This window comes from Phasianus colchicus, chromosome 6, assembly GCF_987193195.1.
Source record: "Phasianus colchicus chromosome 6, bPhaCol1.hap1.1, whole genome shotgun sequence".
Lineage (NCBI taxonomy): Eukaryota > Metazoa > Chordata > Aves > Galliformes > Phasianidae > Phasianus > Phasianus colchicus.
In genome coordinates, this window is record NC_143441.1 from 12,139,602 (window position 1) to 12,154,257 (window position 14,656).

Consider the following 14,656-nt stretch of genomic DNA (forward strand, 5'->3'; position numbering starts at 1 on the left):
ACAAACTTGTGAATTTTCTCTTCCCTTTTTTTTTTTTTTCTTTTTCCTTTCTGGATGTGAGAACTGAGTGTGGAAAGGTGTGTTCTTCTTTAATTGATGTGGGTTTTTTTCTTCGTTGGTTCAAATCTTTGTTCAAATGAGGAGAGAGCTTTAAAGGAAATCTCCATTTCACTTCTCACACACGTTGGTTTGCAACACATCATGACTACCGAGTGCACAAACCAGATTTTCTTCCAATTAAACTGAACTGGGAGATGTGAGACATCCATACCGCATTGTTCCAATCTCTACTGGCCACTGACAGGTCTGGACTGGACTCTTCTAAAGGGAAGTATCTTAATTCATGAATATCATGGAATGTGGATGCATGGATAGTCTGGCTTTGGACCTTAGAGCTCCAGTGCTCTACAAATCTATCCCTACTGGACTGCATTACCAGATCATGTAGACACAGCTTTTTCTGCCTTTGTCTCCTTGTGCACAGGGACAGTTTGGATCTTACTCAAACAGTAAACATGAAAGATCACACATAATTATTTATCTCTCAACTCTCAGGATACACATATGCTGACAGCCCAGTAAGCTTAGAAATGCAGTGAAGATATATAGAGGTTATGCACTTGGAAAAAAAATAGAAGTCAGAACTCATAAATTATATTTTCAGTTATAAATTTAAGCTCTTTTAATGCTAATAAAATTGACATGAGGTTAGGCAGTCTGCTCCTCAATCTAGCCAACACTTCAGTAACCTTTGTTAAGTTAAAAAACATACTTCTGCTCCTCCAGGTGTGAGGCAATTTCTGCAGATGACCACTACTGTCTCTATGGAAAGACCACAGATAGACCTTAATGTTCCCAGCAGCTTTGACCTAAGTAAGAGTTTAACATACACTGTAGTGAGGAACCCACCATGAATATTCTCTGCAAACTCTTTCCTGGATGAGGCACCTTCCCTGAAAGGCAGCCTGAGAGTATAGTGCTGAACACTGTCGTGCAGGACCTGCAATAGAGCTGAACTACAGTTATAACACAGCATAATATTACTTTTGTATTTGTCACGAGATTAGATTCTTGTCGAGACATTTCTTGTCCCCATATATATCACTGTGGGGAGAACGAAGCAAAGACAAAAGATGGCTCCAAGTGGTTGGCAAGGGACAGCAACCAGTTGCCTCTTTCAAATAATTCTTACAAGTCTTTGTGTGATAATATACCTCTGTGTCTGTTTTGAATGCCATCTCAGTCATTTATTTCTTTTCTTCTTTTTTATTACAAGCTCCCTATTCCAACATGAAAAGGTAGTTTACTTGTCCTGCTCATTCCTCTTTCCCATTGCTGACACAGAAGGACTGCTGGTTATTAAATATTCTTCCTAATGCAGCCCATGTGTGCTCTGTATTGGTGAGCCAAGAGGAATTTTTATTGCCTAATAAGCAGTCAATAAGGTGATGATAAAAAAAGTTACTCCAGAAATTATTCCAATACATAAAACCAACATGAATGTCAGTGATGCCATCCAGTCCAGACAAGGCAAGTGAGCAGCAGTGGCTTTGGACAGTGGATGCAGAGCATACATTGAGCAAGTCTTAACACGTATGAGAGAAACGCCTCCATTTTTCACCCTGGAGACTCAGTCAAGGCTAATTTCTGAAACCATTTATCCACCTTTAGTTTGAATGGGCTCCTCAATACACATCTGTAGTACCTAGAGCAGTTGCTGACAGCAGAAAAGGAGAGCTGCGATCATGAAAATGTGCACATCATAGGGAAGGAGAGAGAAGGACTGGTAGCACTGGAGGTAATGCTGGAGGGGAGGTCAGACCTCCTTCAGGTGAAAGTTGTACCCTCCAGCAAATTTGGGTCCCCACTCTTTCCTGTGCCTTTCAAGAGACAGGGCAAAAGAAAAGGAGTGAGCTCAGAAGTCAGTTGGTTGGCCCTCATAGGAATGTGATGGAGAGAAGATGCCCCGAGGTCAGCCCGTAACGCAGAACAACTAAGAAATACCCTGCGGTCTGAGTTATTCCCACCGCCTTTCAGTGTAACAAAAACATCAATATTTTGAATGAAAAGCAGAAGGAAAAATGTAGCGGATCTCTGCATAGTACTAAGACAAATTTTTCTTCCATCATCTAAAGGTGTGTTTTTCTTTCCCGTGGAGTTTCAGGTGACAGCGTAGCCTGACCTGGGCCTGACACATGTTATGAGGTACATCTCAATAAAATGCACACTGAGTACCATTAAACAACATCAAAGTTAATTAATATCTATGCAACACCTGGGATTTTAGGCAAACTGTAGCTCCAGCTGAGGAGCGTGCCCTGAAGTCTCTGTGCACATCCATCAATTGATGTTGGAAGAAAAAAATGTTGCCCTGTTGAGAAAGAAACACTGTTCACCATGCCTGTGCCCTACAGCATTGGAAGACGAAGGCAGAGGGATCACAAATACCCTCCTGCAACCATTACTGATTCTCAATAAAAGATGAACCAAGGAAAAATGAAGTTTTTAGTGTACCAACACAAGTGTCCAGTGAGGCTACCCTCAAGGACTGAGAAAGGAGGAAAAGCTCTTCAACAAAAAATTAATCAGTGCATTTTTTAGGAAAAGGGGGTCAAGGTTGATATGCACATAAGGAGCCACGTGAAGGCAGAACTAGCCAAGCTTTTAGGTGGAGAAGAAGTGATAAATGCACTTTATTAAGTTGCTGCTAAAACTAGAACAGATGAGATAAGCCTTGAAGGAAATACTCATTTAAGATTGATGTGGAATAAATGTGGAGAAAGAGCTCTCCCAGTTGTCATTCACAAACACTCCCCAGTGTTTTCTAATAAAAATAATCTGTTAAAATCAGACTCTGTAGACAGCTTGTCTTTGGCTGCTAGTGCCATTTCTCATCATTGTTTCATATAGCAAATGCTTTTGGAATAAGAGAACTACTAAAGAAGAGAAAATTTCGATTTAGATCCTTAAGTTGGTGTTACTGGCAAAGTGCTTTATACAGCTTCAAAAACAAAATAATGTTTAAAAACAATACCAAAGATCAGGGAAGATCTCCTTGTTTTAAAAAATTGCAAGTACTAGGCTAAAACCACTTAAGCTGATGACAGATTTTACTACTTTGTCCAGGTTTGCAATGTCATACAGCCACAGAGTGCCAAAGCCCTGTGCTAGCATGGGACTACAGAAGTGCTGGTGATAATGGAATGCTGTAAGCCCCCAGGATAAACCAATAAACAAGAACTGCAAAACACCATGGAACACTCATACTGCCATGTATGTAAAATGCTCTCCTACACAACTGCTACATGGTTGGTTATCAAAAGCAGGAGATTGCTTGGAGGAAAGAAAAAAACCCTCTTTCCCCATTTCATCATCTCCATTTTTTTTCACTATAGTTCTTCAGCAAGCAAAAGCTCAGTGACACTGGATTCTCAAACTAGAGCTGAAGTGAGTCTGCAAAACCTTCAAGAATCCATTGTGTCCATTTCTTGTGAGTGCCATAAACTGCCTGTTATTTGGCCATTAAGTTTGGGAAATGGATGGCAGAGTGTCTCTTCAGTAATGATAACACTGTGCCAGGACAAGCCCCAGCTTCCCCATTGTGGCCAGGCCTGGAGGAGCAGTTAATGCTTGTTGTTCTGAGATGACATTTGAAATTTCAAGCTGGCTTCATGATCAAGCCATTAAAATCATCTTTAACTCTTCTGCATTAGTCATGATTTTGAAACTTTTAACATGCAAAGAACATCCCCCTGCCTCACATAGCCTTGAAGTGCTTACCCACAGAGTTTGTCTGCAAAAAGGTTTTCAACCATAGAGCTGTTTGTGACTCCACCACCTCCCCTGGCAGCCTGTGCCAACGCCTCATGACTCTGAGAAGAAATTCTTCCTAATACCCAACCTGAACCTCCTCTGGTGCAGCATGAGGCCATTCCCTTTCACTCTATTGCTGCCACCTTGGAGCACAAGCCAACCCCCACCTTTCCACAGCCTCCTTTCAGACAGTTGTAGAGAGCAGTCAGGCCTCTCCTGAACCTCCTTTTCTCCAGAATGAACAATCCCAGACTTAACAAATCCTTTGGGCTTTCTGTTGGAGAAAGGGAGACCCTGTGTGAGTTAGCCAGCCAAAATCCATTTCTAGACACTTCAGTTTTCTAAGTGACTCACGGTCTTATATCCTGTCACCAAGTGACCAGACCATGGACATTTGGGTATCTGCATTGAAATACACACATCCCCAGTTTGCAGCTCACAGTCTCTTCAGGACTCTCTTCACCTCAGATTGTCGTGGAGACAACTTTCAAACAGCCCATGAGATGTTTGTAAGGTGCCTTGCCAGTGTGCGGATGAAAAGGAGCTATATAAATGCAAATTGAATGTATTCATTTATTCTATACTGAAGGTTGCACTGAAGGCCAGGTAAATTACACCCTGCCTGTCTGCTCTTAATGTCACCCACTTCAGCAACGGTAAGTTTCCATATAATTTGTTAAGCACAATTTTCTTTTGTTTGCCACTGCAGACCATTATTAATCAAATTAAACTTCTCAACGCAGTTTCCAGCCTGCTGGGTCCACTAGCTGCTGAAGGCCAGAGCCTGGTTCATTGCTACTGGTGTCACTGCCTGAGCTTGCCATGAGACAGCAGTGGGTGAGAGACATCTGTCCATCCAGCATAGTCTCACTTTGCCTGGCTCAGTGCTGAGAAACTTAAAGTATCTAAAGGGGGGCTGTAAGAAAGTAAGGGACAGATTATTTAGCAGGGTCAGTTGTGATAGGACAAGGGGAAGTAGTGGTCTCAAACCAAAAGAGGGGAAATGCAGACTGAACGTAAGGAAGATGTTTCTTATGATAAGGATAGTGCTGCACTGGTACAGGTTGTCCAGAGAGGTGGTGGACGCGCCATCCTTGGAGACATTCAAGAACAGGCTGGACAGGGCTCTGAGCACCAGATGTAGCTGTAGATGTCCTTGATCAGTGTAGAAGAGTTGGATTGGATGGCCTTTAAAGTCTCTTCCAATTCAAATGATTCTTTGATTTTTTGAGATTCTCACGACCCCAGGCTGAGTTCTGGCCCTGAGACATTCACCGCCAGCAAGAGAAAGCCCTTCACTACTCGCTGTGACACTGCCTGGAGCCCTCTCACTTTTTCTTTTTCATCCCTACAAGTATCTGCCTGTCACTGGCATTGCTCTCATTATTGCTCTCTGAGGGCTGGAAGAAAAGTGCATTTATATTTCCTGAAACGTTTCATATTCCTGTCATTGCCATTTCCCTGTGATCGCCTTTGACCTCTGCAGGCACTTTTTGCACCAACTCTATTGCAAACACTTTTTCTTCTTTACTGCTGTTTCCTGTGCAATTTTGCCTTCATTTTTCCATCTCTATTTTTTACATTACTTTCCTTCTTTGCTCTTTTGTGACCGCCCACACATATCCCTGTCTGCAGCGATGACCCAGGGACCCTTTCAGATGTCGCTTCCTGCCCTCTCTGACATCCCTGCCATGAGCCTTGCTGCAAGCTGCAATGCTGCTGGGTCCTGAATACAGGGAGATGAAAGTCAGCCACAAGTGAGGCTCAGTGCATGAAAGGAAGCTTTGCTTGTGTAACTTCAGAGAGCTCAGCTATTCTGCTGCTGGTGTATGGGCAGCCGGCCTCCTGCAGAGACAGCGTGCCTAGAGAAAAACAAAGCTTGTGGCTCCTAGCCACCAATGGCTGCATTGGTGTTTTGGTTCTCCAAGCTCATGAGATGGGAGAAAGTAGTTTCATTGAGGCACTCATGAGATTGGTTTTCACAGCTCAAATTATGTAGGGAGACCTGAAATCCTGGAGAAACAAAGGCTGGTTTTTATCATCCTAATGTGTGGGTGCTGGCTCCAGGTTTAGCCCTGAAATCTGTGGGATCGTTTGTGCTCATGTAGACCTCTGATCTTCTTTTGGGACTCGTGTGTAGGTAGCTTCTGACTCATGAAACATATTGAGCAACTTGCTGGATTTGCCTGTAGAGTCAGTAAAAGCCAGAACTTAAGCTGCCAGAAAGCAGAAGAAACTCAGTGAAGGCAGTGGGTTTGCACTGATTGGCTTTGGCATAGCTTACAATCCACAAGAAGAACCCAGTTGATTTGATTCCTGAGACAGAAAGAAATAATCTCTGGAAAGGAGACAGAAATACTACTGTTGCTAACTAGGATGTCCTTATCAGCGTGATCCTTGAGTCATCCATCCTTATTTACTATAGAAAGATTGACGTGGTTCAAAATGGCACTTTGTTTTCATTATCTTATTTTCCTTTTAAAATCTTCCTTTCTTTTCCCTAGCAGGTGTTGTGTAACTGGCAGTGTGCTGGAAGAGGCTGGTATGAGGTTTTGTTCTATCAGCTGATGAGTTCCTGGCAGATAAAAAAGGATGAATGCTGTTCCTGCAAAGGTCTATCCAAATCCTTACAAGAGGCACCCAATGGTCAACCTGCCCTTCTAGGAGGGCTTTGGTGAAGGAGCCCAAGAAAGCTAGATCCAGAGTAAACTGAACAGTAAAACTTTAGCAAAGGTTGTGACTTAGCCAGTGCTCAAAGCTGATGTGGTGGTGAGGAGGATGGTGAGACAAGCCATTTCTGTCCCCTGAAAACAAACTAACTGCTTTAGGTTTCAGTTTGGTTTTGTAGTAAGTTCATGTCTGATTGATGCTATGGGAAATAGCTGGGGGGGACGGGAAAGTAGCTGAGGAACACAAGGAATTTGCCAAATAGTTCCTTGGAAAGTGGCAAATAGCTCCAACAAGCCAAATGGAGTTAATAGATCCATCTCCCTCTGGTTTAGGAGGGGATTCTCATGCTCCCAGCCATCTGCACAGGTCAGACACGTAACACAGACATGGCTAGGTCAGATGCCTTCAGCTTTCTCCACCAGCTCCAGCATTGCCTGGTGTCCCATCCTGGCAAAAACAGCAGTGAGGACAAACCTCCTTCCCCAAAACTCATTTGGAGGAAACATGGGGAAGGGCCCTGTCAATATCTACTTCAGTGGAGAGCAATGGGTGAGGTGGACCAGCAGATAGGTTCAGACACATTCACTTTGCAGGTGTCAGGGTGCTCGTGGACAGGCCATGTAGAGCACGAAGTGAGGCAAGCAGCAGCTAAAACAACCAAGTTGCATAGCTCAGTGCATGTCTGGCAACTCAACAGAATTAATCTTAATTTCTTCATTTATGTTAGTGCAAGAAAACAGAGGAAGCAATCATCTGCATTCATGTATGGGAACTGTTGAGTCACGGCCTGAAGCACTGATTGATCACCTGAGGCAAGCACTGAGTCAGCCATGGAGCACAGGTGGAGGCGATTCAGCTGTGTGATGGAAGGGGTGGAGCCTGGCTGCACCTCTCCTAGACCCCATTTAAGGGCTGACTGCCCCTGGAGAAGGGTTTCTTGCTAGAGATTCCTCCCTTTGGTGTTTTTTTTCTGCAAGCCCAGGACACAGGTGAGCATTTCAATTATTTTTGATTATCTCTTTCCACTGTGGTGATCCTTCTAGTTATATGACCTGTAAAATATGAGCCTGACCATGCTACTCTGCTAATTGTACTTGTTGATTGTACAACTCACCAGAAGAAAACTGAGTAAAAACTGTTTAGTTATAAGAAACACTCCAGAAATGAGCTGTGATCGTAACCCCTCACCTATTCTGTTAGAGATTTCTTGTCCCTTTAAATGAAAACAACTCTTCTGCCATCATTTCTCTGCAACTAGGGAAAACTAACTCAACAAGAACAACAACATTCTGGACAACTTTTCTTTCTCTCAGGCTCACACTACTAAGTCCAAATGCAGCCCTTGCTGTTGCCAGTTGAGTTCTGGCAGATGGCTTTCTCTTGGAAACTGGGGCTTCCAGCAGCTGAGGAGAGAGTATGAATACTGAGACTGGGAATCAAGCACTGAATCTTTTGGAAGATGTCACCCTTAAAGGCTGACTCGTTCTTTCCTGGAACAGAGAAAAAGAAAACTTCATACTGGGGACCAGACACAGAGAAAGGTCCCTACAAAGCCATGCTGCAGGTCATTGAGGCCTGCTAATGCTTCAATAGGGGCTTATCAGTCTGTTCAGCTGTTATCAGCTGCCCTTTCCAGTTACCCATTATGCAGCTAGAAGTAGTTGTGGAGAGCCCAGCTGCTCACTATTGAATGCAGACTTTGTACAGCAACACTTTAGACTATATCCTATAAAAAGAGCATGAGAACCAATGTATGCATTGTCACCTGTGAGAACCCTTCTTTGTTTTCTGGCTCAAAGTATGCTTCCTGAGGTATTTCTTCTGATAAGGCTCTAACTGATTTATTGAAGAGGCAAGTGATAGGTGCTACTGTATGACAATCAACATCACTTTGTGATATTTGAAAGCACCTTCTTCCAGAGCTGTTTCTCTCTGGAAGAGAGTGCTCATGAGTGTTTACTGGTGAAAGATCTGGCCTGTGACTAAATAGCTCCAGCTTGGTATGGGAAAACTAGGGAATGATACCATCGTGTCCTGTGAAAAATAGGATGCAGGTGGGCATCCCTGCTCCCTCTTATCTGCTGGCAAGGCCCAGAAGATAGGAACAAAGGAGTTTCTGCTGAGACCCCAGAGGCGGGAGCTGCCACTTCAAGGAGAACCAACTTGATCACTTTGGATTTGAACTGGTCACTCCAAAGAGCTGACTTGACCAATTTGGACTTGTAAATAAATTGGTACTAACATTGAAAAGTTGTTGTTGTCAATGAAACAACAACGCCCGACAACCCACCACTACTGAACTACGAACCACGCTGGATCCCATGGTGATGGCTATCTCCCTCTTGCTTCCTACAAAGGCTCCTTGCTTCTATTTCCTATTGTTTCTATCACTCTTCTCCCCTTCTCCATCTTCCTGATTAAGATTTGTAATTAACTGTTTGGGCCGCCATTTGAACTGTTGTTTCTTAATCTCACATGGGGTATACATATGTCAAAGAACCTACTCTCCCTCCTATAAATTGGATCAAGACATCATATCAAGGCAGACTACTGAAAGAGCACTGGGGATCTGAAAACAATTGTAGATTTTCACATTCCAGGTAATCTAGATAGATTTTGGAAGACATTGCACAGTGAGACCTTTAGACTGCAGAACACATCAGCAGTAAAATCTGGCAATGTATAGTGTTTCTCCAATGCACCTGTGGCAAACACCTGCTGCATCTGTGCCTGTCCACATTAAACCTTGACAAATCCTTCAGTGCCTGTGTTGCAGTGCTCCCAGCCCTCCCTTCCCATGGGTGGATCTGGAGCTGTAACCACATTTCTTTCCAGCAGTGGCTTATACTTTCTGTGAAAATGAACATGAGAGGGATCAGCACTTCCCAACTCTGAAATGGGGGGAAGTAGATAATATGGTGAATGAGGCACTCACCTCCTTGCACTGTTTTGTTTCATTCAAAGGACATTTTAGACATACTGACTCAAACACAAATACTGTATGTTTAATACCACATAGAGCCTCTTTGTTTGGGTAGTCAGAGAAGGACAACTGTCACCTTTCTTCAGAGTAGAGCTGTGGGGCTTAGAAGGAGCCAAAATGCCACAGTTTGGGGATGGACAGGCAGTGGGTAAACAGCTGGCTCTGGGCTGCCATCAGCAGCCTGATACATACATAGAGTACAAATAGCAAATCAGAATCATAGAATAGCCTGTGTTGGAAGTGATGATAAAGGTCATTGAGCTCAAACCCTTTGTAGTGGGAAGGGCTGCTGCTCACAGATCAGGCTGCCCAGGGCCCCATCCAACCTGGCCTTGAGTGCCTCCAGAATGGGGCACCACAGCTTCTATGATCACATGTTTGATAATGCTTATTTCTTGTGCTTAAGGTATAATTTGCAGGTGCTGCTCACCTCTCATATCTACTCTGCCACTCTGAGCTGGTGCTCCTTACCCCCTGACTGTGAGAGATGCTCAACAACAGCCTCAGTTTCCACAATCTAGGCAAGTCTCTGTCTCAAGGAATACACTGTGGTTTTAGTCCATTTCTCTTTCTGCCCATGAGCAGTGGGCATATTCTGGTAGTTATAACAAAATAACAGTTTGGGACTCCACAGAACAAAGCCAAAGACAGTTATAGGTAGCAGCTGGTCTGAATCACTGGAACTAAGGTATCAGAAGAAACACTAAAACACTACCCTCATCTGAATAGGCTCAATCAAATCAATTAATGGAAATTAATTTAGCGAGATAATTATAACAAGTTGCAGGAAAGCAATGGGAACACCATACCTGAGGTCCAATCAGGGGCTCTGAAATACTTTTCATGGCTGAGTCTTCCCAGGCAAATCCATCTGTGGTGAGGTGATCTGTGTGCCAAAGTGAAAAGGAAAAGGATTTCTTGCACCACTTTTGTTTCAACTTTGAAAAGTTGTTCTGAGTCTTAGTCTCTGGGGAATTAAGCCAATTATGCTGCAATCTGTCAAGCCTGTTAAGCATCTCCTCCTTCCAACAAAAGCCCTTTTCTGAGTGGCATCAGCTGAGTGAGGGAAGACTAACCAGGCAGAAGCAACAACAAATCGTTCCTAACTGAATAATTGCAGCCCTCCATGTTCTGCTGCACTTCCAATGGGAGGTGACGATCTTTACAGAAGCAAATGCAGCTAAAACTAGAGAAGACTGATCAAGGCTTTTGCAATCAGATGTAGCAACAACACCTCTTTAGATTTTTTTCCTGATTAAACAAAAGGTGCTGTAGTATAAGTGTGAAATTCTCTGCATTGTTTTTCTTGGAAAAGAAAACCAGCCATGGCTGACACTCCTAGTGTGATGTTCCTTAAGAAGACAACACCTCTCCAATCAGCTAACATTCTCCCTAGCACTTTCAAACACAAAAAGATCCTGCTGATGAAAATAACTGCTGCTTGCTTGCATCATGGCATAAAAAGCATACCTGCAGAGCTGCCCAGGAAGGCAGAAAGGCCGTCACTCCCTGAATATCCCTGTCCTTTTGTTTCACCTACAAAGCTCCACACCGAGCTGAAGCCTGAACCCTGTAACTGTGCTGTTCAGACCTGCACAGGGTCTTCAGGCATTGATTTGCAGGTCACTTGAAGCTGAGATTCTGCCTTTCCACCAGTCCTCACCAGTAAATGTGCCAACCTGAGCTCAGCTGGATTCCCTGCTCAGCTGCAGGCTTTGGGACCATGTTTCATCTCAAAGTACAAGAAAGCTTTATGTACTTGGTATTTTTCCCAACAGGAAGGATCAACGAGTCATCTTTTAATCTTCTATCTTTATTGAAATAAACTGACTACATGACTCAGAGGAAGTGCTCAAACACTGCTCTGGATGTTTTCTGCCCCTCTCCATTGTCTTCATATATGTTTTCAGGCTCAGTCCAACAGAATGCCAGGTGATGCACAAGAGACAGTCTGTCATTATCTCCCACCCTTCTATTTATACTTCCCAGTCCTTCTTCTCTACACCTTAGGAATGTCCATCAGCAAAGATTTTGTCTTACAAATGCTCACTCAGGTGCTGGTTCTGTGTAGGCCCAAGGAGCTCTCCAGAGGTGAGGTAATTCCCCACTCCACATCTGCTGACCATAGCCCAGGAACTGGCCTCTCTTGAGTACATTTTGCTTCCCACCACAACCAGATTACCCTGCATGGCTACCCTGCCTTCCCTGTCATTTCCCCATTACAAATTGTTGTGCTATCACATTCTGTCAGCAAAGAAATTACGCTCCATTTCAGACCACTGATAGGAGCACAGAGTGCTTTTGGCCCCATTCCAACACTTTCAAACCCCCCCTGGGGAAAAAAAAAGAAAAAAAAACAAAAACAGTTGGATGACAATTCCCCACTGACAGGTAGTTTTTGAGCTGTCAGTGAGGAAGTCTGTGAGCCACTTAACGGGTGTCTCAGTGATACTGCAAACTGCTCATTTCTTTGTGCGGCTCATTGCTATCCCCTGTGATTTCTGTGGGATCTCAGGAAATCAATAATGTGGGGTCATCTCAGCAGGAGCAGAAATTAGAGTTGAGGTTTTGAGATAGGTGATGAAAGGAGTGGGGCAGGGACTGTAAACCAATTTCTAGCTTAGCGTGGAGACATCTGCTTGTCCCCAGCCACTGCTTCCTGCCCTTGTATGGCTTTCTTCCCCAGTCTGGTCTCTTCCCACCATCTCTCTGGCCACCCCAAAAAGCCATTTCCCCAGTGGCCTGGCAAGTTGCCTCTTCCTTCTGATAGCCCAGATCTAAAAGAAACTCTCTTTGCTCCCCATCTTGAGACCTGCTGCACTTGGCAGTCACCACATCAAACCCACAGACTGTGAAATGGCATTTGAGAGAGCTCTGAGAGAGCAGCCACCACCAAGCCATACCATTTCATTGATCAGGTAGCAGTGTCTGGTGTCCATAAGCCAGATGCAACCACTGCACAGGGTATTAACATGTAATTTTTAGTGGTGGACAAAATTTCTCTCAGTAGAAATGAGCAGACTGAGCAATGCACAGAGCTACCCACAAGTCTAAAGGTAAAAGAATACTTAGTGCAAGTCTTTCTGATCAATCCGTGCTTATTATTAGCTATCATGCATGTCCGTATGCACATTCATTGAAAAACTTAGTCAACACACCTCTTGACATATCAAACTCACAAAGCATATCAGACCCAAACCTCATCTATCTCCTGGATTAGCTCAATTCTTTCATTATCACCTCATTTTCTTGCCTGCTCTCTCTATTCGTGGAAGTATGTCAATTTGTCTGATTCTGCAGCCAGTACTTTTGAGTTTCTCTACTGCAAACATCTCTGACTCCCATCCCTTCTTCATCCCTGTGCACAAAATGCTCTCATGTGAGCAAGTTGGTGCTTCTCTGGAGCTGTGTAGTGCACATGGGCTTACCTGTGCTGATGTGTCACACTGGTTTGCTCCTTTGCCATTTCCCTTCTCATTCATTTGCCCCAGCTGTCTGTCACAGCTTGTTTTTTCACTTCTACATCCTCTGGAGCTGCCCTGCTTGCTGAACAGGTACACTGCTGGTGATCCTGCCTGGCTGCCTGCTCTGGGTAAAACCATAACACAGAGCTTATACAACAAGAATAACATTTCAGAGCACACTGTTGTCCATTACACTTCTCCCTTAATCTTCCTTAATGAAGGAGTTCATATTTCAACAGTGACCATTTGCTGAAGGACGGAAGCTTTACCATCACATTAATAAATGTTAAAACAATGGCATAATTCAAACAATGTCCACTCAGTCTGCTGGCAGATCAAGGGCTTTGTTCTGAATTGAGTTCAAATTCCTCACGGTGCCGATGCAATGAAAAGCACTCAGTCAGTTTATTAACGTGAAAAGAATCATACCTATTTCAGTATATCTTATTATCCCAGGAAGGAAATTCAGGTAGTCTGCTCTATTATGTTTGATGGCTGATATTAAAATCATCAGACCCAGATGTAAACTCAGACACATTTAGCAGCGCTCCAGTATTGCAGAAGGCCTCACATTGTGCGATCTCTTCTTCACGTTTGATTTGCTAGGTAAGAAGGAGGAGCGTTGCCTTCTCTCCAGTGCTCCCCAGTGCCCTGTTCTGGATAAAGTTGCAGGACAGAAGGGATGTGCCCCAGCAATTCCAGCTGTGGGAAACCTCAGCTCAGCCCTGCCAGTCCTATCTGACTCTGCAAAGGCTGGCATGTTTACAGTGCTGTTAGTGCTCACAGCCAACAGTGGTGACTGAGGAGTCACCAAACTCTGGACAGCCAGAAACAACAGCAGTGCTTATGCAAGGAATTAAGTGGAAAAAGGAAAAACAGAAAGTCACGACTCCAAGCAAGAGAGCTCTTTCAGAGAATAAGTGCCTAAAGCTCACGTCACCACCAAATGAGTTTCTGTCCTGCTTCCTCAATAGATATTAAAGTTAGTGGGCGTCTAAAGGCCAGTGGGCAATGGCACATGGTGTTTGAGGGCATGGTGTACTTCTTTCAGGGCTCTGTCACTCATCATCCCTACTGGGAGCATACATCTACTCTGCAGGACTGCTGTAATAGTTCCTGAAACAGAAGCCAGGATATTAGCAAATCTGCTGCCGACACACAGAGCATAATTGGAAATCCTCAGCCTAGCTGCTTGCTCATTAATAAAAACAGATTCATAATGTACCTGGCTCCTTCTGCCTGCTCCTGGGCTATAATTAGCTACTTGTGTGTAGGTGGCAGTAAATTGCTTCCAGTCTTCAGTGACAGTAACTCATAGCTGTGAGAAGGATGTGACAAAAGCATAAGGGATAAATGGTTACAATGATACAGAAAGCAATAGCCCTTTGCACCTCAGCCCCAACTCTATCATTTGGATGAGACTACTTTGCCTTGTTTGAATTATAGACAGATCATAGAATCATTAAGGTTGGAAAAGACCTCAAAGACCATTTAATCTGACCATCCACCTACCACCAGTATTACCCACCGATCACGTCCCTCAGTGCCATATCCCACAGTTCTTGATCACCTCCAGGGATGGCGACTTCACACGTCCCCCACAGCAGTCCAGCTGTGCAGACTCCTTCCATACACGTAGCAGCAGCACTGAAGTTTTACCTGCTGTGTATGGCATTGCCTATGTGATGTCCCACATTCCTGTCCACACAGATTCAGGAAGAAGCCC

The 14,656-nt window shown here is 44.0% G+C and overlaps 1 protein-coding gene across 9 annotated transcripts in view; it reads right to left on the reverse strand.

The window, feature by feature from the left end:
- Positions 1 to 14,656, reverse strand: part of NEK11 (NIMA related kinase 11) — a 114,756-nt gene that overhangs the window by 3,031 nt on the left and 97,069 nt on the right. For 4 of the 9 annotated variants that reach the window (XR_016467690.1, XR_016467688.1, XR_016467684.1 and 1 more), the window contains 3 exons: positions 12,895 to 13,054; positions 10,276 to 10,352; positions 910 to 1,000 (listed from right to left, as the gene is read on the reverse strand). The gene's annotated coding sequence lies outside the window, so the exon portion shown is untranslated. Of the gene's footprint in view, positions 1 to 909; positions 1,012 to 5,454; positions 7,974 to 10,275; positions 10,353 to 12,894; positions 13,055 to 14,155; positions 14,249 to 14,656 lie in introns of those variants that run through there. The other 5 variants (XR_016467691.1, XR_016467687.1, XR_016467685.1 and 2 more) reach the window with 5 other exon arrangements.